The sequence below is a fragment of the Charadrius vociferus genome, unplaced genomic scaffold, assembly GCF_000708025.1.
Source record: "Charadrius vociferus isolate BGI_N301 unplaced genomic scaffold, ASM70802v2 scaffold255, whole genome shotgun sequence".
Classification (NCBI taxonomy): Eukaryota; Metazoa; Chordata; class Aves; order Charadriiformes; family Charadriidae; genus Charadrius; species Charadrius vociferus.
Window position 1 is genome coordinate 3,127,287 of NW_009648785.1, and position 22,791 is coordinate 3,150,077.

General features: G+C 39.7%; 1 protein-coding gene across 1 annotated transcript in view; it reads right to left on the reverse strand.

Annotated features, from left to right (window-relative positions):
- Window positions 1–22,791, reverse strand: part of PTPRN2 (protein tyrosine phosphatase, receptor type, N polypeptide 2) — a 187,612-nt gene that overhangs the window by 156,112 nt on the left and 8,709 nt on the right. The window lies entirely within an intron of this gene.

Consider the following 22,791-nt stretch of genomic DNA (forward strand, 5'->3'; position numbering starts at 1 on the left):
CACTGCAAAAGAGAACCTGGAATATTCAGAAAGCACTTTATTGTAAAAGGAATTAATTATGAGACTGGATAACAATCTACCCTGCAAAATGACCGGTGCCCTCAGTTAACACCACCCAATGGCAGCGACTTGCACACGTTCTCTCTTTTCTTGAGTTTTTCTCCTATTGTTGAAATAAATGAAGAAAAGCATAGAAAAAAAAATCTTCCGGACGGATTCCTGTCAATCACACTAGCCCAAACATCAGGAGTAACTCCAGGAAAATATAAATAATCAGGCCCCCTATCTGTCTTTCCATACATCCATCGGCTGCGTTACAAGCTCCTTCAGATAAATTTTCGTTGGCCTTTTTCTTCCTTAGAGTAGAACTTCTATCCAAAATATTTACCAAACTTGACTGTGATGATTTGATTAATGTACAAAACCTTTTTTTATTTTAATGTTTCTCCATACAGAAAATAACGTACTAGAAGCAAGGGCCCCACCATCAGTATAAATCCTAGCTGTTTCAGCAACATTATACAGCTGTTTCATGCTTACTCTGGCGAGACACAGGCAGACTCTGGCACATTTTGAATTAAGCAGAAAAACTGTGTTTCAGTGCTGCTGTGTCTGATTTATGATACATAAATAGAAGGTTAGGTAATATTTTGCTTGTTAAATGACATGGGAAGAAGAATCATAGAGAAATCAGCCATAAATAAGGTTCTAGAGCAAATCTTGAAGAATGTGAACTGCTTGCCTTGTGCTTGTCTCAAGTTTATCTGTCATTACTTCAAATTGGGTGTTTCTCAGTTAACCTGAAGGAAAATAGCTTTTTAAGAATTTTGTGAGCACCTAGGAATACCTGACCAGAGTGGAAAATTATGTCTTCTTTGCAGACAAAGGTGTTTAATAAAACAGTAAATATTTAGAATGTACCATTTGCTTTTTACAGCATTGTCATTTAAATGTGTAATATAGCAAGACAGTGACACTTTATAGGATTAAGTCTATTATAAATCATTTTATCTTATCCATTCATTAAAGAGCTGTTCTATCAATGGTTGTTTCACATTCAAAATGCATTTTTAAAAATAGAAGTGTTCAGACTGTAACGCTACAGAGATCTGTTATTTTGCAGTGGTTTTAAACCTATTTTACCTGTTTGGTTTTTTTTTTCCCTCTGTCTCAGTACGAGAAAAAGTATGGGTACTCACAAAATATGGCTATTTCCATAAGATACATGAGACAGAGTGTGTCACAAGAGTGGAACATCATTCTCATAATATTTTGTACTTCATCATAGCACTGTCAGAAGATGCCAATGGAGACTCCAAGTAATTTTAAAGAACCACTTCATTTACAGGGAAGGAGTTCACTCCTAATTAAGCTGGAAAGCCTCTGGGGCTTTCTCCAGCCTTTGCAATTCTGATTTCCTTGGAGAACTGGTAAAGCTAAGAGATCCAGAGATTTCAGTGTGATTAAGGCCCTGTTGACAAAGACATTAAAACAGCACTAGTCAAACTATGCCATAAACCTTATACGAAAAAGATCCCTGTCCACAACAGCTCAGGTAAACTGAACTAGAAGTTTGCCGGTAATGACAGTAATATGGTGTACCTGCGAGGCACAAGTGATAACGAGATAAAGAAGAAGGAAAATCTAGGTTTAAGACCTCACTTGTCTCCATTAGTACACCTCCTCGGCACTCATCTGCTTTAGCCATCTGAGGAACTGGGAAACCTTGGTGTAACGTGAAAAAAACATTATGTAGAGCAGGGAACTGCAAAATTCAAACTCAGTATGAAAGAGTTACAATTCCCTTATCTTCTAACTTCGAATGTATCTATACGGCAAGAATAGAGTCTGATGCCACCAGACTGATATGGTATAGCTACATGGAGGATCTCAAGCCCTGTAACTAAAACTGATTTTTCCACCTAAAGCTAAATCCCCTGATTTGGTTCACTGGAAAACTCCACAAACTGTATCAGTAGAGCAGGTGGAAGAGAAGGAAGGAAGGTGGCACGGTACTTATTTACACTGTTGTTACAACAATAATAAAAAAAGAACATACATACAACTATAAGATGAGACTCAAATGACCTGAATTCCACTTAAGCCCCTATATTAGCTCATTCTGAGCTAATCTGATTATTACTAACATGATAACATAGCAGTGGGTTGTCTATATAGATGCACCCCAATATAGAAGTCAAGGAAATACGCACTCTCATTTGTGGTTTTGACTTGGTTCTCCCCTTTTATTGAATATCCATCAGAAGGTCTAGGTTGATAAGGAGTTGTCAGTTACGACTAAGTAGCAGACATGGGAACTCTGGCAAAGTTGAAGCCTTGTAAATTTGGGTCGAAGAGAGCAAGTTGCATTGAAAAGCTGCAATAGAGCAGGGAACTAATTTTATGTTATTCTGAATAATGGAAAGCATCACAGCCATTGAATTATCCTTCTCTTCCCATAAATGGGAATTGCTAGCGCAAGTGTAAAGCTTTCTTTGTCACTAAAGTGATACAGGCATCAAGTAAGAGATGTCATTAACAAATGTAGGGTATTTTAGTGAAGTGTGGTGTGATAGACCCTGTGACAAAAGAAACATAATGACGAACAAAGACTTCTGAAATATAATGCAGGGACACATTAGTCACATGGAGGCAATGCAAACCAAAGAACAGACTGACAAGAAATCTGAGTTGATTCCTTCTGGATGCTGTGAATTTGGAAGTCAGATGTTTTGGCTAGCTGTGGATCTGGTGTCCCGGTACTCCTCCCCCAAAAAAGGAATTTCTCAGGTAATAATCTACCAAGTGGCCAGACCCAGTGCTGCTGAGACTGCACTTCTTGCACAGTTAGAACTGGCTCAATTTTTAAGTTATAATTACACAACTGCCTTCTATTATTCTAAAATAATGTTGCTGCTGAGTTTTCTGCAAGACAGGACTGAGACAGCAGTAGCAGGTCACTGCCGTCGAAAGAAGGGATCTGAGGAATCACACAGAAGAATCGGAAGAGAGGGCATTTGAAGTTAACACAAAGAGAGAAAACCAAAATGAATAAAATTGGAGAGACCTTCAAACAGAAACAAACGTCAGAGGCAAAGGAAAATAAAAGAAAGCAAACTTGGTTTGTTTAGCAACCAAGACTAATTCCCCTTCCTGTTAGAAAAGACCTTCATAGATCAAAGTATTAGTGTGCTCTGAATTCCACTTGGGCAACCAGCGATATCCTGATTAGATTTGTATTTAAACAGAATTCTCATACATTTCAATTATCAGAATCATTGGAGCCAAGTGCTCTTTCAAGTTAGACCTAAATTATCCATTCTCTAACAGAAAGTGAATAGGCATACAATATTGATACCAAACATTGTTCTGTGGAGCCATATATACTTTTAGCAGTCATGAGCATAAATAGAAGCATTCTGTATTCATACAGTTCCACTGGTAAGCTGAAAACTTAAAACAGCAAACAAAAGCAAGCACATTCTTGGGTTTTAATTGCTTTAATATTCAAAGGATAATCTTTCAGGCTGGTCTTCAAAATTGTTCTTCAGAATAATTACCGCTGTGTGCTCAAAAAGACAAAAAAAAAAAGATCCTACAAAAGGTACTGATTTTCCTTGGTTGGGCTAAGCACCTTCTAAAAACAAGTGTCCTAGATAGCATGCCATTTGAGGGTGCAAAGCCAGATGTACCCCAAACCAGGAGCTTCTTTAAATGATGGTGTGCGATTGATTGATTGATTTGCACATTTGAATATCCCTAGTAGTGAACAGCTATCTAAGCATCTATTGAAACAGCCCTGGAAGATAAGCATATTCACTGCTACTGAAAAACAGCTTAACTTATGATACCACCCAAACACAACAAAGAGGCCTGAAAGGTATCTCTGTAAAAGGTCTGGGCGTCAGAGGGAGTTCTAGCTGTTACTTAAATGTGCAAGAACATATATAGGGACAAAATATTCATTGCTCACTTCAAACTCATCAAACAATGAATTCTGTAAATAACTGCTTCTTAGTCTTAACACCTACATTTGGAATCTAGGATTAAAAGAATGACAAAGACCCTTTTTTTTTTTTTTTTTGGAACGTGGTTCCATTTTTAGGATAATATCACCACTAGTTAAAAATGATAATTTTCTAACCTGCTTTGGTTTTCTTACAGTACTGTATAAGGTTTAATGTCTCAGCTTTTATTTGTTGCTATTCAGTAGACCCTAGGGGTCATGCTGTCTGTAAAATTACGAAGTGCGTACAGGATAATGGGGAGAATTCATCAACACAGGAGATTTTCAGTGAATAATCTTCCAGATTCAGAGAACCACCTCCCTCTTTCAGCAGTAAAATTCTGGGAGGTAGGAAAAGAGATGACTCTGAATCACAATACAGCAAAACAAATTTTTCCTCAGTGCTTGTTCCTATCATGGACCTTTGACTGCTTTGTGACCACTCCCACCCTCCCTACTCTGCCGCTGAAAGCAGCCTCTCTGCCCTCGCTGTGTTTTCTTACAGGTTCCTTCCATGGTATCTGCACAACATCCTACTTCTACTTCCAGATAGTTTCCTTATTATAGCAATTTTCTCCAAAAGATGACACTATCTCATCCGCAAGAAACAATAGAAAGCAAAAATGCTTAAAAACGCCACGGTCATCTAGATATATATTCTTATGTATTTCCCTCTCAATGTCCTCTGTGATTCCCAGTTTCTGTGTTTTACTAAATGCAGTTACATGGGGAAGAGATCAGCTTTTTCCTTATCTTACAAGAGACCTGATATATCTTTGAAACACTAAAAATAATAATACAACATAATAATAAGTAAAGAATAAAGACTGCTTGTAAGTTTTGCCTTATCCCAATGAAATTACAAGTAAAACAAATCTACTATTTCTCTCTAACACACCAACAACATATCTGAATTATGGTTTTCTCTTGTTTGATAGCTTAAATAATTTTAGAAAAATGTACACCTGCTGTTTCCACTGAAAAACTTCTCCAGAATGTAGGATGACCCTACTCACATTCGCACTTCTCTTTGACAGAAAAAGAAACAAAAATTGTAGTATGAATTTACCAGTCAGGTTCAGGTCTAATTTCAAGTAAGTAAAATGTCTGGGCTGGAAAACTTGGATGTAATTCATATGTACAGTGGACAAAAAAGTATTGGTCTGAAAAGCATATAAAAATTTAAAAGTGGCATAAAAATGCAAGATCTTGCCAATCTGTCCCATTTTCTATCTCTGGAAATTAGTGTGGGTTTTTTGGTTTTTGTTTTTTTTTTTTTTTTTTTGAGGGCTAGCGTATTTTATTAGCCCACATGCCTAAGTGACACTGGTTTTAGCTATCGGTTTAGATATTTATACCACGCTGAACCAGGTGTCCTCTTGGGATCCTGTCAAAGCTGGTGTGTCTGTTACCCAGTTCTACCTCACCAGCTAGAATCCCAGAGTCAGTCCTCACTTTGATTTTCATCAATGAGAAGAAGAAACATCAAAGGACCTTCCATTGCTAGAAAGAAACAGGGTCATCACCAGCAGCAGCGATAGCAACTCAAGACGGATGTACAGAACCTCTGCAGAGATGGAAATGCAGCTGTGACAAGCCCAGATGCAAATTGTTTTGTATTATCCAAAGCCCTTGTGCATAGTACTTCTCCCTTTTAACCTTTCTGTACCAAACAGCTACTCTTTAAAAGGATGTCAGCAGTCTTCCTCCCATCCCTGTGGCAATACTCAGTGTTCACACTGAGGCATTTTTTGGGGTCTCAGTAGCTGCAGTTGTCCCCATTTGCACGTCTCAAAACTCAGGTCTGCATAAGACTTCTACTTCTTATAAGCGCTGGTGAGTCTGCCAGCCTGCAGCCCCCAAATTCAGCACATGGCCATGTTTACCCAGAGAGCTATGGGAACGACAAAGAGCAGGAATCCTGTCTCCTGAACCCATCAAGAAAGCACTGAGACACTGCTCTAAGTAGGTGTCTCTAGGATATTTTTATGTATATATGTAATGGGAAGGTGAAAAAAATGATTCCCTAACTCTAAACTTTTTAATCACTTCAATAGAAATGATGGTCTAAGTCAAGCCATTTTAGCTGCCCCTAGTATTTAGTTCTCTCACATGACAGCTACTGTGCCATCCTCTACAATAATCTCTGTAGGACAGGAAGAAAAACAAACACCCACCTTCCATTTCAAATTATTTTTAGTAGGGTGTATGAATCATCTTTGTCAACATAACCCGGAGGATATTGAAAGCCTTTAGAAAAACTAACACAGGTTACTCTTTCCATCACATCATTAAGCATGTCTAGAATTCTTTAAATCATGCTCTGTCAAATCTAAGTTTTTTTGGAGAAAATGTTAAGCTTCTTAACAATGTTCCTCAAATAAGAAGAGGTCTGATTGTTCTTATATATATTATTTACAGACAAGAAAAAGAAGGAATACGCACAAGCAATCTTTACATTCCCTGTTTGGTATCTTCCTATAATTCAGTAAACAGCAAGAGATGTGACACATACATGTTTTAACGTAGCATTAGTGATGCCAGAGAATTATTTTTGTATGGATCTTTGGACTTTGCCTTTCTCAGCTATGATAAAACAACAACAGTGGATGTTAGTAAGCAGTTGTCTTACATAAGCTATGTTGTACTATATGTATAAAATATTATCTATTCGTATTATCTACCTCTCTCCTTTAAAGTCTTCCTTAGCAGTAAAAGAGGCAACATCCTCCTAACTGGACATTGAGTTACTCATGGCTGCGATGAAGGCAGTCTGCTTCTCTCCTGGTTTAGACTATCTTCTGACTCAGACAGTCTCCTCTTGTTGGTTTACACTTAATTTGCCCCCTCATTATCTTTTCAACCATAAAAAGATAACTTCTCTGCTACTTAAATGAAAACTCGGGACATAACCAAAGACTCTCTGCAGATAAAAAACTCTATAGGTTAAGATTTTTTTATTCTGTCTTTGCCTGGGGAAAAAAAGAAAAAAGAAAAAAGAAAGAGCCAGACCACATTGTACAGACATTTCTCTTTTGTCCTAGAGCAAAGGCACCTGGGCTACTGAACAAGTAAATCTTCCCTCACAGATGACCAACTCTAGAGTTGTCCCCATTGGTGTTTGCTACTTGAGCCAGTTTAACTGCTTTGTAGCTCTTGCCTGAGGATATACCTATTCCTGCCTCAAGTCATCTTCCAAGAAGCCTCAGTCTAGCAGAGAGTCCAAGGGAGCACGATAGAAAGAAAACCCAAACCAGCTGCCTGGGAAGCCAGAAGGATGGGCAGAGGGAAAACAAGTTTGTGTTTCTTGAGGTTTACCAGCAGAGCACCCACCGAAGCAGGGTGCAGGTAGAGGGAAGGGTACAAGAAGGGAACCTTTTCCCTTCAGAAACCTGGGAAAGGTATTAAAATAATAACAACAATAATAATAATAAATAATAATAATACAGTTTTCCAAGCTTGAGTCTCAGTGGTTCATTCTCAGGTAAGAAATCATGTAAAATATCCAAAGAACTGAAGAAAGCTGGAAAATGATCCTTTTACTAATCCGTCCTCATTTAGCCCAAAGCTGTAAGATGATATTTCCCTAATGTAATCTTCTAGCTTCTGTCGAAGACTTTGCGTTTTCCTGAGCTGGAAGTTGTATCCAGACCATTGCATTCAATAAACTTTGATGCATCTTTCTGTCTTGAATTTGTCTAATAATTTCTTAAACCTCTTTAAACATGTGGTATCCAAAACACCTTGTAGCAATGAAATCCTCGATTTATTTTGCATTATGAAGAAAAAGAGCTTTCCTGCTCCCTGGCAATTTCAGGGTGCCCCTACTTCTTGCTCTGCGGTAGCAGGGGATGATCACCTCTCTGTGTCCTCTGGATCATTCATAATTTTGTACACCTTTTTAAATCTTTGTGCTTCATAGTATTATGCACACTGTGAGACTCCCTGTTCCCCAGAATGAAGAGATTCAGTGCATATAGTCTCTGCTTGTAGAGAAACTGTTCAATTCCTCCACTCAGGCTGTCATGTTCTCCGCAGCTCTTCCAGCTCCATCACATCCCACTGGAGACAGGGCAACAAGAGCATACGAAACACAGGAACATCACAAGTTAGACCCAGGAAGGCACTTTCTTTTCTGCTCCATTCCTTTTCCAGTAACTCCCTTTTGTTTGATGAAGCTGCATTTTTAAAAGCTTCTGGGCTGCGTGCCAGCATGATGCAAGATGACTTGACGTTTTCAGTGTTATTTTTCGAAACCTCGACTTCCCCGCAGTCAGCTGTCCTGTGGGATGGCTTCCCAGGCAAGAAACGAATTGGCCATGACTGAAGAGTCACTGCTACCTGTCTACAAGCCACCCTGCTATAGATTCCATCTCAAAGCAAGTGTTGCTGTTCTGGAAAGGTTCCTCTGGGAGAAGGCAGGTCCACGCCATGGCTGAGCGGCTGCAGTAGGTACCGCAATATTCTAATGTAATTAGAAAACAGCTGTGAAGGAACAGTCAATTGTTTTTTGGCAGTCACGGCCAATTTTGCACCAATGCAAATGATGAATCAAATCCAGCAAGTTTACAATATCTGCTACGAGGGCAATGGCAGAAGCCACACCAATGATTTTAAACCTTGTTTATACCATTTTTGGCTGACAGAGTAGTTCCTCATCCCCCTGAAGCCTCCAGTGTGAAGGAATTCCCATACACTGCACCATAACTGGGAAGGGAAGGGGAGAGCCAATGGGTTGGGCATGGAAATCAGGCAGCAACCTTTCATCCATAGACTAAATATAGTACATTCTTCTTCCTTTCCAAAGCAGGAACCATGCATTACTCAGCCTCACCAAACAAACATAAAACTGGCAAGAGAGAATAACGTGAAGTACCCGGTTACTAGCAGGCTGCTCCTCCCTGACTATCAAACCCAGCTGCCCACTGTCTGTTAATGCATCAGAAATATTCATTGAGGAGAATAGCCTTATTCCTTTAAACATATTCCTCATACCAGTTCTTTTAACAAACGTCTAGCTCTGTTAAGACTATCAAATGTCAACCTGTGAACTATCATCTGCTCCTAAAATACATGCTGAGGTCCCCCACAAGATCTTTCAAAATTATTGCCTGTGTCTGCTGGGATTGGAGATGCTTCTTAGGAGGATAACTGTTAAAAACATTTTTGCATTTGTAGCAGTGCCCGTTAACATGAAAAAATGCAACCCAGTTGGCAATATGTTCGCAAAAGGGGAAACTTTGAGATAAAGATGTTAGAAACATTTGAAAATGGCCCTTTGCCCTTCTTGTTCTGGCCTGAAAATAGCTGGATGTCGGTCTTTACAAGGCAGTATTTTCAGCCAGATAGTCAATAATTTTAATAGAATTAGCATGGGACAGAAATGCCATCCAAAAATGGATTCATGTTTAATCTGGTAATCTGATCCCATATGGTGCTTTAAAGAGTGGGAGGAATTAGTGTTTGCTGCTTAAAGAAATTACCCAGAAAATGACTGCTGAAGACAGACCAAATAGTACCTCATCAGCATTCAGTGTGAAAAAGACAAACAGCACAGGAACAAGAGAAGTTAAAAGGTGAGCCAGCAAAGAAAGCCAAAACTTGTTCCTGCATGGCTGGGAAAGGGATAACAATCAGATGACAAAGGCAATGTCACAAAGTACCGGATATAAATAAAGAGGAATTAGAACATATTGCACAGAAGGGCAGAAGGCACTTTAAAAGCTGAACCTAACAATAAGCCAAGCTCCATTCTTAAATACCCATTCACCGTCTTGGCAGTTCTGAGAAGGTGTTAGGAATGTATCAGAAAGCAGTTTGGTCCCATATTTGTCTCTAATCATCCTGATAAGGGAAGGGAAGCTCTCAGGCACAAGGCTCGTAATGACTGTCTTGGTCCTGACACTTGACTGTGCTCCAGACCACAGTTTCAGGGACGCATTTCTGGGAGGCAGAACAGGCCAACATGGTTCTTTTTTCCTGCCCTCGTCCCTCGGTCCTGCTGATGCGTTTGTCTGTGCGGCCTTGTGGTGAACTAGATTCAGAAACTCAACTCACAACTAATCCTGTTAAAGAATTAAAAGAAAGGACTGAGCATATTTTTAATTCAGCTGAGGTCAACCAGTTCATCTGTAGCTCTGCAAAAAAGTGGCAATGGCACAACTGAGGAGCCACCCCTGGAGTGAACAGTTGGAGATAAATGGAATAAACAGATGGAGTTGAAGAGTAGAAGAGCGGGAATGGCTCACGCTGCCTTTGATGCCAAGAGCGATGTCCACAGAAACACAGCCTCAGAGCTCCCAGTTTGTGCTGTCTCTGGAAGTGTGTTAATATCTGCACAACCACGGTAAATATGGCCTTTGTGTTAAAAATAAATAAATAAAAAAAAGACCAGAGAGAATAAAAATAGCTGAGGGATGAGACGTGACAAACATCCAAAGCACTTCAGATTCTGGGCAGGCAGCTCAATAATTCCATGATGCTTTTTCTATGTTCTTCTATCAGGATGTTCAGCTTCCCTGACCTGCCCCACGCTGGAAAACCTCCCTTCGTGACATTGACCTTTCACTTGGCCCATTCCCAAAAATCCTACAAAGTATGAGAAGCCCTTCTCTTTCACTGAAATTATGGAAGCTGAAGGGCCTCAAAACAATGGCCAGTGAAGTTGCAGCTAAACCAAAGCAGGGTTTGCAGATTGTAAATCTATTTAGTGATCCTGTAACTTGACATAGACATGTAGCACAGGTTAAAAAACAAAGAAAAGCTATTTTCCCCTTTCACACCTCCCTGGAAAGAAAAGCATTTAGCAGAACAAAGCGTTTGTTGTAAAATGAAATAAGATGTGACTGCTCCCATATGGAGATTACACAAAATAGACCCCTAAAGAATTATTCTGTTGCTTACTTCTGGGGTAAGAACACAGGATTTATCTGTAAAAGCAGCTCAGACCAGGGCAGTGCAGTGGCTAATGAAACCCATGCCAATATGTGTCCAAATCCTTTCCTTTGTGTGACCAGTTCAAGCACACCAATTTGTGACAGAGCTACGAAATGAAAAATCACAGCCCAGTGCACAGAGATAATATAGACAATAAGTAAGCTTTTGCTGCGTGCTTATGCACACATGCAACACCCAGCATTCAGCTCAGGCAGAGCTTGGCTGGCTCACCAAAGCCAACAGTCCCAAGATAAAGAGTCCAAATTAGGGGGAGAAAAAAATAAAAAAAATCTCTCAGGTGCAGCGTACAAACACAAGAAAACACAATACTATTTGATGGTGGATCTGAACAGGCAGAAACCCTGGGTCCCGCACAAATATCTAATGGCAGAATTAGCTCTACGGTATTATGTCCTTAATGGATAGACACTGCCCTCTTAATGCTCCGTTTACTGCCACCCACCACCTTTCCTTCCTTTTAAACTGTATAAGGATGCCCCAAACCTCTGGAAAGTGTACTCTAAGAAACAAAATTACAGCCACTCATTTGCTCAGTAAAACATCTTTTGATTGGTTTAGGTGGCGACTGAGGCAAAAGGAGGACAATATCCATTTTTCCTCTAAAAAAATTAAACATTCTTGTGAGATTCCCTAAAATTAAATATAGCTTAAGTGTCCATAGGAACATGCCTAAGAAAAAAACCCAAGCCCACAAGACCTAAACTGTCCTAATATCATAGTTAGCTCTTCTTTTACTTGTCCTCATGTACCAGCCTGGTTTCCGCAGCCAGTGGTCAGTCTGGTTATTACCAGCTCACCACATTGTGTCAGTCTGGATTACCACTCTAGCATTTTTAAAAACTCTTTGATAATTAAAAAACCCCCCAAACATTTATGAGAACAGAGCAGTATTTGCTCATGAATCATACAGCATCTCAAGGGGATAAATACAATAAAGGTGTATATGTGTGTTTCTTCTTACCTAACCCTCCACATGGTTTTCTGCCTGCAAGACGCAAACCAGCAGCACGCTCTCAGGGTCTCTTTCGCTAAGGACCGGCCACTTCTGGCAGCTCTGTAAGCTCCCAGCCTCATGCCATTACCCAGACATTTATGTGGTTTAGTGTTTATGTGATTATAGGTTCAGACTGGAAAGATTACGATTTGCCAGGCTAGATAGAGCCAGGCTAGAGGTTCCCCAATTAGTAGCAACCCTGTTGTTATCACCAGCGATCCCTTCCAGGCTGTGCTTGATTTCCCTTTTTCCATTTTCCCTTTACTTCCTCTAAAGGCTTTGTTTAACTCTTTACAGAAAAATGTCAAATAGGTGAACTGAGGTGACATAAAAGCAATTTCCTGACACTCACCTTCTTTGTGCTCTGTTCAGCCAGGATTTCCTTATTTCACCTAAGAGAAAGGTGAAGAACGCGTTCCTAAAACCAGCATTTTATTTGCCCAGCGCCCAAGAAGGTTGTGCCACTACTGGCACATGTAGCTCACTAACAGCACAATGGTTGCTTCCCATCAGCTTTTACAAAAAAGTATGTATTGACAGGTCAGAAAGCAAAAATGGGAGGTTCACTGTACTAGAGCAACTGTACCCGTAATCCTTTACTAAACCCATCCCAGAAGTGTCCTTCAGATTCTGCAGTGCAATTAAGATGAGGGTGTCAGAAAACGATGGTTTTAATCTCAGGACTTGGCTATAATAAAGAAGATCCCTTGCCTTTTTGACTGCTATATTATTTTATTTGTGGTCTTTGTATTGTGTCCTTTGTTTGTGTTGTTTCCAGATTTGGAATTAACCAGATTTTCCTTATGAGCACACACCACAGTGCATCCTGCAGCAGGTACAACAAGAGAAGGGCTCTTGTTTCAACTTAATTATCTAATTACTGAGACTTCAGGATAGATGCTCCAGGAATCTTAGAAGAGGAATAAAAATGCTGAATTCAATAATGTTATCTAGGTGCAAACCAGGATGGGAATCAAGTAACAGATTACCAGAGACTTAATTTGGCAAGGCGATGAGGACTCTGAGCCCAGCCCCTCAAAGGGGTTAGGTACTGCCTTAAATTTGGCACAAGTTCCAATGACTTTCCGCAAATGAATAGAAATATCACCACTTTGCATCCCTGAAAGGAATCACATTTAAAAATCAAGAGATTAAATGATATTTTTCTAGAAAGACCAAGTTCCCCCCGTATCTCTGCAAGTCAAGTCCTTTTACGCAAGTTCAGACTATTACTTAATATGAAAAGCACAGGCTGGAGATGGGACAGGACATGCATAAGACGTGTCATGAAAAAAAGCTGGAATTAATGGATGGGTTTCATCAATCTCAGCTTGTATTTGTGATGAAGACAGTGCAAAGTGAATATACACCTTAAACAAGAAAGGGAACGTCAAAAACATGACAGTTATAAATCCAAGGTCAACAGTAGCCTTCAAAGAGTGTTCTTAAGCAGTTGTGATGGATTCCCAATTTGCTGAAAGTTTTACGTAAGACAGCTTGACACTTCACTGCCGCAAGTTTCACAGCATAAAAATTTCAAGGCTTTCAGCTAACAGTAGATACCTCTGAAGGAGATTGTAGAACCTTAACCTCATTTTTGGTACCAATGTTAGCTAAGCCATGAAGGGGTTCCCAAGACATACAGGAATGCTCAATTTTGCCGAGCAATGGCACTCATTTCCTTATTTTGATTGCTTATAAACAACAGCTTAGTTCTAAGCCAAAGCCCACAGAAGTCTTGACAGATATTACCATTAAATTTCAGATAAAACCCATAATGTCCTTTTCACCTTGAAGGCTCCGTCAGTATTCCACACATTCATATGCTGTTGAAGTTCAGCAGCTTTCAAATTGATAGAGAACAACAATTTAACTATTTAGAGCAAACCTACACAATTCTTTGGAAAAAAAGATGAAGTCTACTTTAAAACAGCATTTCTAAGGTTACCTTAGGTAGGTACCATATATTCACTTTCACAGTTTAACAGTTCATGTTTTGCCTTGAATCTCTATTTAGTCCCTCTGAGAACATAACCTTATGTGACCTATTTTTTTCATTATTTTAAAGCTGATCCCTGAAGAAGCTTCACCTTGTTCTCCCACAGCTCTCTCAGTCAATCCCAAAGTCTCTAAACTCCAGCTAAGGTCTCTAGCCTTCAGGGAATGTCACAGCAGGTCAGGACAGGCTTCCCAGGAAAGACAGCCAGCTGGCATGCAGCAACGTTGTTTGCTTCACTTCTATGGTCTTGCCAGTTTCTTCATACTACCCCAAATCTGCCATCGCTATCCCCACATTACTAACAATGCAGCTCATTAGCTGTGGTAGCGGGCAACCGAGCTCTGCATTTTCCTTCTTCCATTGGCCTTCCATTGTTCAAATGAAAGTAAGTGGTTTATTTTTTCTTTGCTCGTCTAACTATGCCTATTCATTTGTAGCTCTTCTACGGTAGTTCATTCATACCAAATCAGAGGACAGATGTTAGATACCAGAGCATATAGACAAACACACAGCTGTACTTATATATGGGAATCCTTCTAATCTTCTTCATGTCTTGATCAAAACGAGAAAATATTTTCTCTTCAGCATATATTACTGGGAAAGCAAAAATACAAACAAATAGTAATTCTGCAGAATTATCAAAACAAAGAATTTACACTCATGCTGTGGCTCACATTGGCATCAGTTATAAAACAGGAGATCCAAGAACTGCAAAATGTGTCATGGTCTTATTTCTAGCCATAGATGCTAAATTCTATATCTAGCCTGAAAGACAATTTTCATGAGCAACCCACCTCCCACTTCAACTGGATGAGGACAACTTTTGGTGTATGTCTGTTTTCCTGGATACCTCCCAGGGGACTTGATCCTTCACTGCCTTGCCTAGATATCGATACTTTTGCAGAAAAGGTATAATGTGCTATAGTTCTTGTTGTAGCACTCACTCCCACTCTCCTCTCCAGCTGAGCAGGTGAAAATGAGCAAAGAAGCTTCAAGGCTGCAGAGTATAAAACCGTACACCTGCACTTTCAGTACGAAATCTCTGCTATTGGAAACATAGCATTTAAAATCTTAGCAGAAAAGAGATTATTTTTAAAGACGGTGAAATTAAGATTTTCTGTTAAAGTTGCATGAATGTAAAGGTTCATATATTTTGAACCTTATTTTACATTTGATGAAATTCTGAAAATAATAGTTACACCTTTGAAAGCAAACAATATTATTGGCTTTAATAAAGTTTGTCAAATGTTTCCTTTCTTAGAAACATAATTTAGACTTTTAGGTGAAAAAAAAAGAAGTATCCCTTCCCAGTTTGATACCTCTCTTGAGCTAATTTAAGCCTTATCCCAACCACTATGTCTCACACAACTTCTTTGTTGCTCCTTGAACCTCATAAATAAACTCTGTAGTGATCTTGGGAACAGGCCTGCTAGGTAATGGCACTCACAGGCAGCAGGGGGGGCTCACACACAGGGTTACTTTGTTGGCCCTGCGTATTTTCATGTTCATTTTCACTCTTTACTGATGGTAATGGCAGAACAGAGAATTTCCATAGCAGTACTAAACTTTGGAACCTAAATTTTCTGATAATTTTCCTTGGAATTTCTGTACATGAATGCTTTTGATGATAATTTATGTCTATTTCTTGCATCGAGACATTCATCAGTAAATCTCAAAGCACTTTAGAAAGGAGATCAATGTCATTATCATCATTTTGAAATTAGCTTACCAAGAGATTATTATTTCTGGTACAATGTGATTGCTATATAAAAGAAGTATGAGTGCAATGGCATTTGCCTTTGTGCCATAAGCTTAACATCCCTATCAAAAGATTTCTTTAACCAAATCAGAATAAGGCAGCCTTAGTCTTTTCTGCTACCTTGAAAAAAAAAAACCAACAAAAAAAACCCCAAAACAACAAAGGATGGATAGAAGAAAATACGAGTCTTTTTGACCAAATTAAGTAAAATACACAGTAATTCCAAACATATAATTCAGAAAGACTGACACACAGAAAAAACCAAACACAGGCACTAGAGGAAAGTTTTCCCTCTCGCAGGCTTGCCGAGTTACCCGCCCGGTCCTCCACAGAAGGGGCTTCACTGATATTTTGTGGCTGCACTGGCCTGATCTTGAATAATGCTGTGCTTTCTTGCTCTTAGAGAAATAACAGAGGCCTACAGAGAATTTCATGCTAAAATGTCATACTGAAAATTGTTTCCCGTTAGCCATTTGGCTGCAATGCATCCTTGACGGGGCTTAAACGTTGCCCTTACAATGCAATGCAGAACTCAGGGAAGCCATGATAACTCCTTGCAAGGGAGGGAAGGTGGAAGAAAACATTATGAATGAGAAACAGTGGCCAGAGTATTTCCTGAAGAGTAGGTTTTTTCATGAACACCTTTAGTACAGCGCAGGTCTAAAGTGTATTTTTCCATATTTTTGCAGTAAGTGCATAAGAAAACCCATTTGTTAGTCTGAGAAAGAGAAACTGGTAATGGTTAGCCAGAAATAATAATTTTTGCACTGCCAAAAGAAAAAACTAATTTTGTTTCAAAACACACATTTAAGAGATTTGTTTTTTAAATAGAACCGAAAGATGTGGGTTTTAATAACTTGACTGTTTCTACCATTCAGGCATCAGCCTCAAGACAAAAAGCACATAAAGCAAGAGAAAGTTCTGTAACCTTTTCAATATTCTTCATTAGACTCCACGATCCACAGCCCCTAGAGTGAACTGCATCATCAAATCAATTGCACCAAAGCCTCCTCTGATTTATGAAAGGCCTCACCATGGAGTTTTCATATACTAGTTATTTAAGTACTGAAAAGTCTTACCTATAGATCCTCAAGTAATTACACACTGAGAAAGCTCACGCAGAGCAGATTTTCAGCAAAGGGAGGCCGCTGTAGGAATAAAAGCCTTTTACAGCTGAAATCAGGCATGTATTACAGGTTTGTGTTTTTATAGGGCTGCATTAAGAACTGAGCCCCGAGACTAGCACAAAATGAGAGCAAGGGGACTTTCCCAGTGATAAATCTGAGCAGATATAAAGGCATTTCCAGGACCATCACTACGATGAAAGCCAGGCAGAGGTTTTCCCTTTTCAACTGTCTGATTAAGTAATCTTTTTGGTGACCTGTGACGGCACACATACACACACATGCATACGGTAGGTGCTACAAATAATATCACCTTTCTACATTGTTCAGTTTGGAATTTTTTTATTTTTATTTGAATCATCTCATCACCTTTATCTTTTCAGCATGGAAAAAAAGAGAACAGCCAAGTTGCTGCTTGCAGGAGTAGCGTCTGCTGCACTCCTACTTCTGGGATTTGAGTAGTGGATTTGCATGGGAGGTTCCCAGTCTCCACAATGGTGGACCACTGTGTCATGATGGTCCGGGTAAAAGGAATGCTCAAACCTTTTCTCTAACACCTGTCCTTCAAACACAGCAGAAATGGGGCTTTTTTAATGCACTTTGCAGGAGGAATGTTATCCTGCTGTCTTGATTATTTCCAGCTACCTAAGTAATTTCCACTCTGCAATAGAGTAAAACCAGCAAAAGCAGCATCAACATCCACCTCTTCACCAGCAGAAACTATTTTCCCCCCTTCCTTCCCTCTGTCCAAAGTTTCTCTAAAAAATGAACTGGGTAAGTGAATCAGCCCTCACCCCTTCACAAAATGGAAAAAGACCACATTTATATGCTTTATCGTCTTTTAAAAAGGTTTATATACACTTTATAAACATTTATACATGTTTATACCCTTTTAGGAGGGAAGGCAAACAGAACTTTGCAGAGCCTTTGCAGAGTGTTAACAAACTTAACCCCTCTGCTCAACTTCAATCAATTCAGTTGGCAGGCTGCACGTTCACTGATATTTTGGGAAGATCGCTGCACGTTGCGCATGAATTTGTTCTGTACTTGTGCTTATTCAGACCACTGTCTTCTCCTGGATCTCTGAATGATCACTCTGAATGCTTATTGTCATATCACCCTTTGGAAGCTGAAACCTCGCGTAGACTTAGGATAGGACTGTCAAAGGACTGAAGCCTTAACTCCATTTAGGATCTTTTCCATAAACCCTAATCCTAATTGCTTGATGGGACATTTCGCTGGTTACTGGATCTTTACTATTTTTAAAATGTAAAGGCAGCAGAGCTGAGGTTTGGGTTCATCTAACAGAACTTGGAATAAAAATATGGCATCTGGTCACAAAGATTTTGCTCTCAAAAGTGAGTGATGTTTCTGATTTGTCATTGATCAAAGTGCAATTTATCTTTCCTGGGGAAATACGAACGACACACTATTTTTCAACAGGTGTGACTCACTAATGGTTTTCTTCCAGTGAACTTTTAGAAGCGAAATTATCATCAGATTTGGCAATGGGTGTACTGGCTTTCCTACAGCTGCTATTCTTACAGTGCTAATGACTTGCATTGGATCACACTGAACGACTGTGCCACGAGGCTCCCTGTATCCCGAGGGATGCTGTAGCTCCTTGGCAGCACATATATTACCTGATGTCAGACAGCACCATCTCCAACAGCAGCATCCATCAGCTGCCATGAGCTAGGAAAGAAAGCAGCTGTTTCCAAACCTTTTTGAAATGATGTGTAATACACTTAAGTGAACCTCCCTTCCTCTCCCCCTGGGAGATATTATAAATATTATGAATTTGTATTATTAATACTGTATGAGTGTTAGAATATTTATTGTAAGTGTGGGGCCTTAACATTTGTACAACTCAAGTGTGTCTAGGGAGTCTCTCACTAAGTGCTGATATGCAACTGCTTCTAGATAAGTGTAAATATCACAGGACAAGATTGCACAACAGTTTGAGACAGAAAGTAAAAAATGTCACATTATCCTACAGGGCTGATGCTGGGAAGTATGCAGACGTATGACAGGCAGCCAAGTGTGAATTTTGACAGGGCATTAGGCAGCCAGTCTAGCAAAAGTGTAATAAGATTGTTAACGAACAAGAGATCAATAGCCTTTTAATTTCTCCACCTGAAGTACTGCAAAACGCTCCCTGTAACATGAGGGTTTCCAGGAAAGGATGTCAACTACTCACTAATCAAAGCTACTTTCTGCAGCAGTGGTGTGCCTCACAAATCGCCCTTTAAGAAACTGTTCCTGATTTACTTGCGAATCAAATTGCATTCGCAGTCCAATGTGGGATTGCTGTAATAGGAGAAAGCAACGAGGGAGGACACCTACTGATATATTACTTTTCTGTTTTATTAGCAGGAACCGTGTTAAAGCCAATTAAATTTCATAGAACAGAGAACAGTTGTGCTCTTCTGGAGATTCCTGTGAAGGTTTAAAGCTAAAATTGAGAGTCTCCAACAGAAACTGTTAATTATAATTGTTCTTAATAAAGAGGGAGCACACATGAAACCAGAATTTGAAACTATTGCTCCTGATTTAGCAGGTCTTTTAATAAAGCTTTGTTTATACAACCATTCTCAAAACTCACGCTAATATTCCAGTGACACCAGAACTGCTCATCACAAACAAGGTTATTTTTTAATTTCCAGTGCACAAAAATGCATGATGTTTTCATTTAACTACAGAATTTCTGTCAAAAATTGGTATTTTATATCTTCAGCTAACACATGCATTAAGGGGCTGGAAATGGCCATTGAAATGTATTTTTCTCATTTTGATGCAAAGAACAGACTGTTCTGCTGGAACTTTTGTATTATTTCTGAAACAGTTACACTTTTGATTGTTCACAGTTTTACGCATTCAATAAACTGATATAACATAGAGAAAGTTTCATCTAAATTTCTAAATACAGAGCTCCTTTAGAAATAACAACCCTTTGGTTTTTATTTTTAATTTTAAAAGCCCCTTATCCTCTTTTAATTCTTTTTTCCCCCCCCCAAACAATGAAATATTGCATTTTCAGTTTTTTAAAAGGCATTCTTAAGAAAGTGTGATCAGGTGTTACTCCAGGAAAGGACATTTTGTGCAGCCATCCCCGTAAAGTCACAAGTGTTTCATGGCTGCCTTAAAAATATGCACAGAAGAAGAAAAAGCCAGATTACACTGCTAAATAATCACCAAGATGCCTGCAGTCCCAACAGCTGCAAAATTCTTCTTTCTGACCTCAGCGAGCCCCAGCTTTTCAGATTTTGGGAGCTGCCAGCCACCTTCTCACATATACCGTGTCATCACTTCAAATAATCTTTCCTTTAGTTTCAAGAGTCACTCCAAAAAATCTCTCATTCTAAAAATTCTGCAGGAATTTGCATCCACCACCATCACAGGTTCCTGCTCTCCCCGTGTTTATTTTGCAGTTTGTTCTGGTTATTTTGGATCACCAGGTGTCTTTCAGCCATCCTAACGCAAGTTCTACAACCTTACACGGGATGTCTCAACCCAGACCTAGCAGCCATATTGGTGTCCTCTTCGGATTTCGGCCACCTAGACCTACCCCGCTCTACTTTGCCTTGGCTTCCCATCTCTTCCCTCTGCAGAGACTTTTTGCTTCCGTCATATATATTTGCTTTTTTATGTGTGTGTATATATAAAACAAATAAAATCAGATAGATATCTGATTTTATCTTGTTTTCTGTGGAAAAAGATGTTCACCCCTTTAAATTGTTCAGGACAACATTCTGATGCAAGTCCCAGTTCAAGCCTAATGATGTGAATGATGTTGTGTAGAGGTGTAGTTCCCCTTTTCTGCTCTTTCATAGTCTTATTTCACCGACACAAAGTGTTCACACTGGAGTAGTCTGAGTGTACTACGTAGTAGTATGAGCTCCCCAGCTGCCACCTTCTGGGAGAATGTGTAACAACCCACTTTAACAGTGGGTTCTACTTATTCATGCATTTGGCACTTTAAAGCCGTGATATATAATTTAATACAAAAATATAAAATCAATAATGATTTAGTTCCAACTATAAAGCAAGTCAAACACAGATCAATTTTCATAACATGCTTATAATCATTTAAGCACCAACTGATGCCTGATAAAAAACTCGTAGAAACATTTTGCTGGTTTCCGACTTTGGGAAATAGATGAATTCTTAAAGATAAGGATTCTGCATCCAGTAAAACAGAGCCTTCACTCTAGAGCCTTCTTACCCCTCCAACACTGCTCTGTTATGATCACTGTACAAGAAGCACTGGATTAGGACTTCACAAAGAACTATTATATTTTAGCATGACACACAACATTAGCAATTTTCAGTCCCAGAAGCTTTCATAGAGATATGGCCCTGAAATGAAGTAATCACAAAAATGCAGGATTTAGGTGGACCGTATAAACCTTGTCAATTAGGATAGCCAAGGCTATGGAAATGACAATATGGGTTGGCTTTTTCAAGGGCTGCCAAGATTTGGTAACTGTAGGCTTTGCACTGTTGAGTATGAATCAATAAAATGGAGAAATCTGGGCTACATTCTGGACAACCGGGACCCATCTTCATGAGGTTCTCAGTCTGTTGTTGTAAAATAAATAATCCCAGTACTAAATAGGTATACATTGCATCACACTTGAGAAAGCCTACTGAAATGTTAAGTTCAGAGTCAGTTTCAGCATGGACCACCTGAGTCTCTAAGTCAAGGCATCAACCTCTAACTTGCTGTATCTGCTGTTCCTGAACTAGAGTTCAATACTTCTAAATCCCTCACATAACCAGTCACACAATCAGCCCAACCTGGTACGTGGAACCAGAAGTAAGGACAACCAGACAATATGTAAATGAGTATGCCCAGAGCTACCTTCTCCCCTTTCGCTTCAAAAGGAAGGAAGACTTTTGTCCCTCTGAACGAGGTACTTTTGACTTACAGCTTCACACTGAAGGTAAATGTGATGGGACACCCAGGCAGGCAGAGCCTTGTGAGGCAAGGAACCACCTTTTCTCCGAGATGAGAAGACAGAGATACCAAAATGTTCTCATTTTACAAGACTTATTTCTATTACAGCACACAATACTAACCCTGAATGCAATAACTACTCATTAGGTGGTGAAAACCCAGCAATGGTGAAAGTAAGATTTTTGAGAAGGATGACTTTCAGTGCCTTACTGGATCAAACCAACCCTGACACTCACCTCTGGACACATGGGAAAGTCTCTATGTACTGGCTGCCCCTGTGGCAAGCGGGCTGCCTGCTCTTCCTCCTTCTCTGCTCCATCTCTCCTTCTCTGCCCTTGGGACGTAGGCTCCTATTTGTAAGTCCCTGACACCTGCATCCTTCACCCAAAGGCTTTCTGATGCTCTGTGTCCCCAGTTCTGCCAGGCGAAAGGGATAGAGCCTCATTCCTTGCAGATATTAGAGCCAAGAGGAAGCCCTCCGGCTTGCAATTTGGCTCTTTTTAGTAAAGCGGACAACACAACATGTAGAGCGTGCAAACAAGTAAACTAGTTAATTATATCTTTGCTACAGGGAGACAAACTTCAGATCCTTTCTTTAGTGCAGTATCTCAGTTTTGAGCTAATATAATACAGGATTAGTTGCCCGAGAAGTTGCTATTCAGTTTTGCATAAACTTGGACAAGTGACAGCAAACTAAAGTCAGCAGCTGAAGCAGACATTATGACGCACAATTAATCGGACATTCTGATAAAGAGTCCTCCATTTCAGATCAAATCGACAAGCTCAGGTCAAGGAAAGGCAAGCTTTTGCATAAATGAAGTCTTTGCTGGGTGCCAGCGTTCCCCCGTGGAGGAGCGTAAGCTGCATGAGACAGAGCAGCCCACGCTCCTCTCCTCCCACTGGTTCCTGAAGCTTTGCGCGTGACTCCCCATACTTTAATTAAAAAATTGGCAAAGCTCCCAGTACCCTCAAATCCATGATATTCCTCTTTC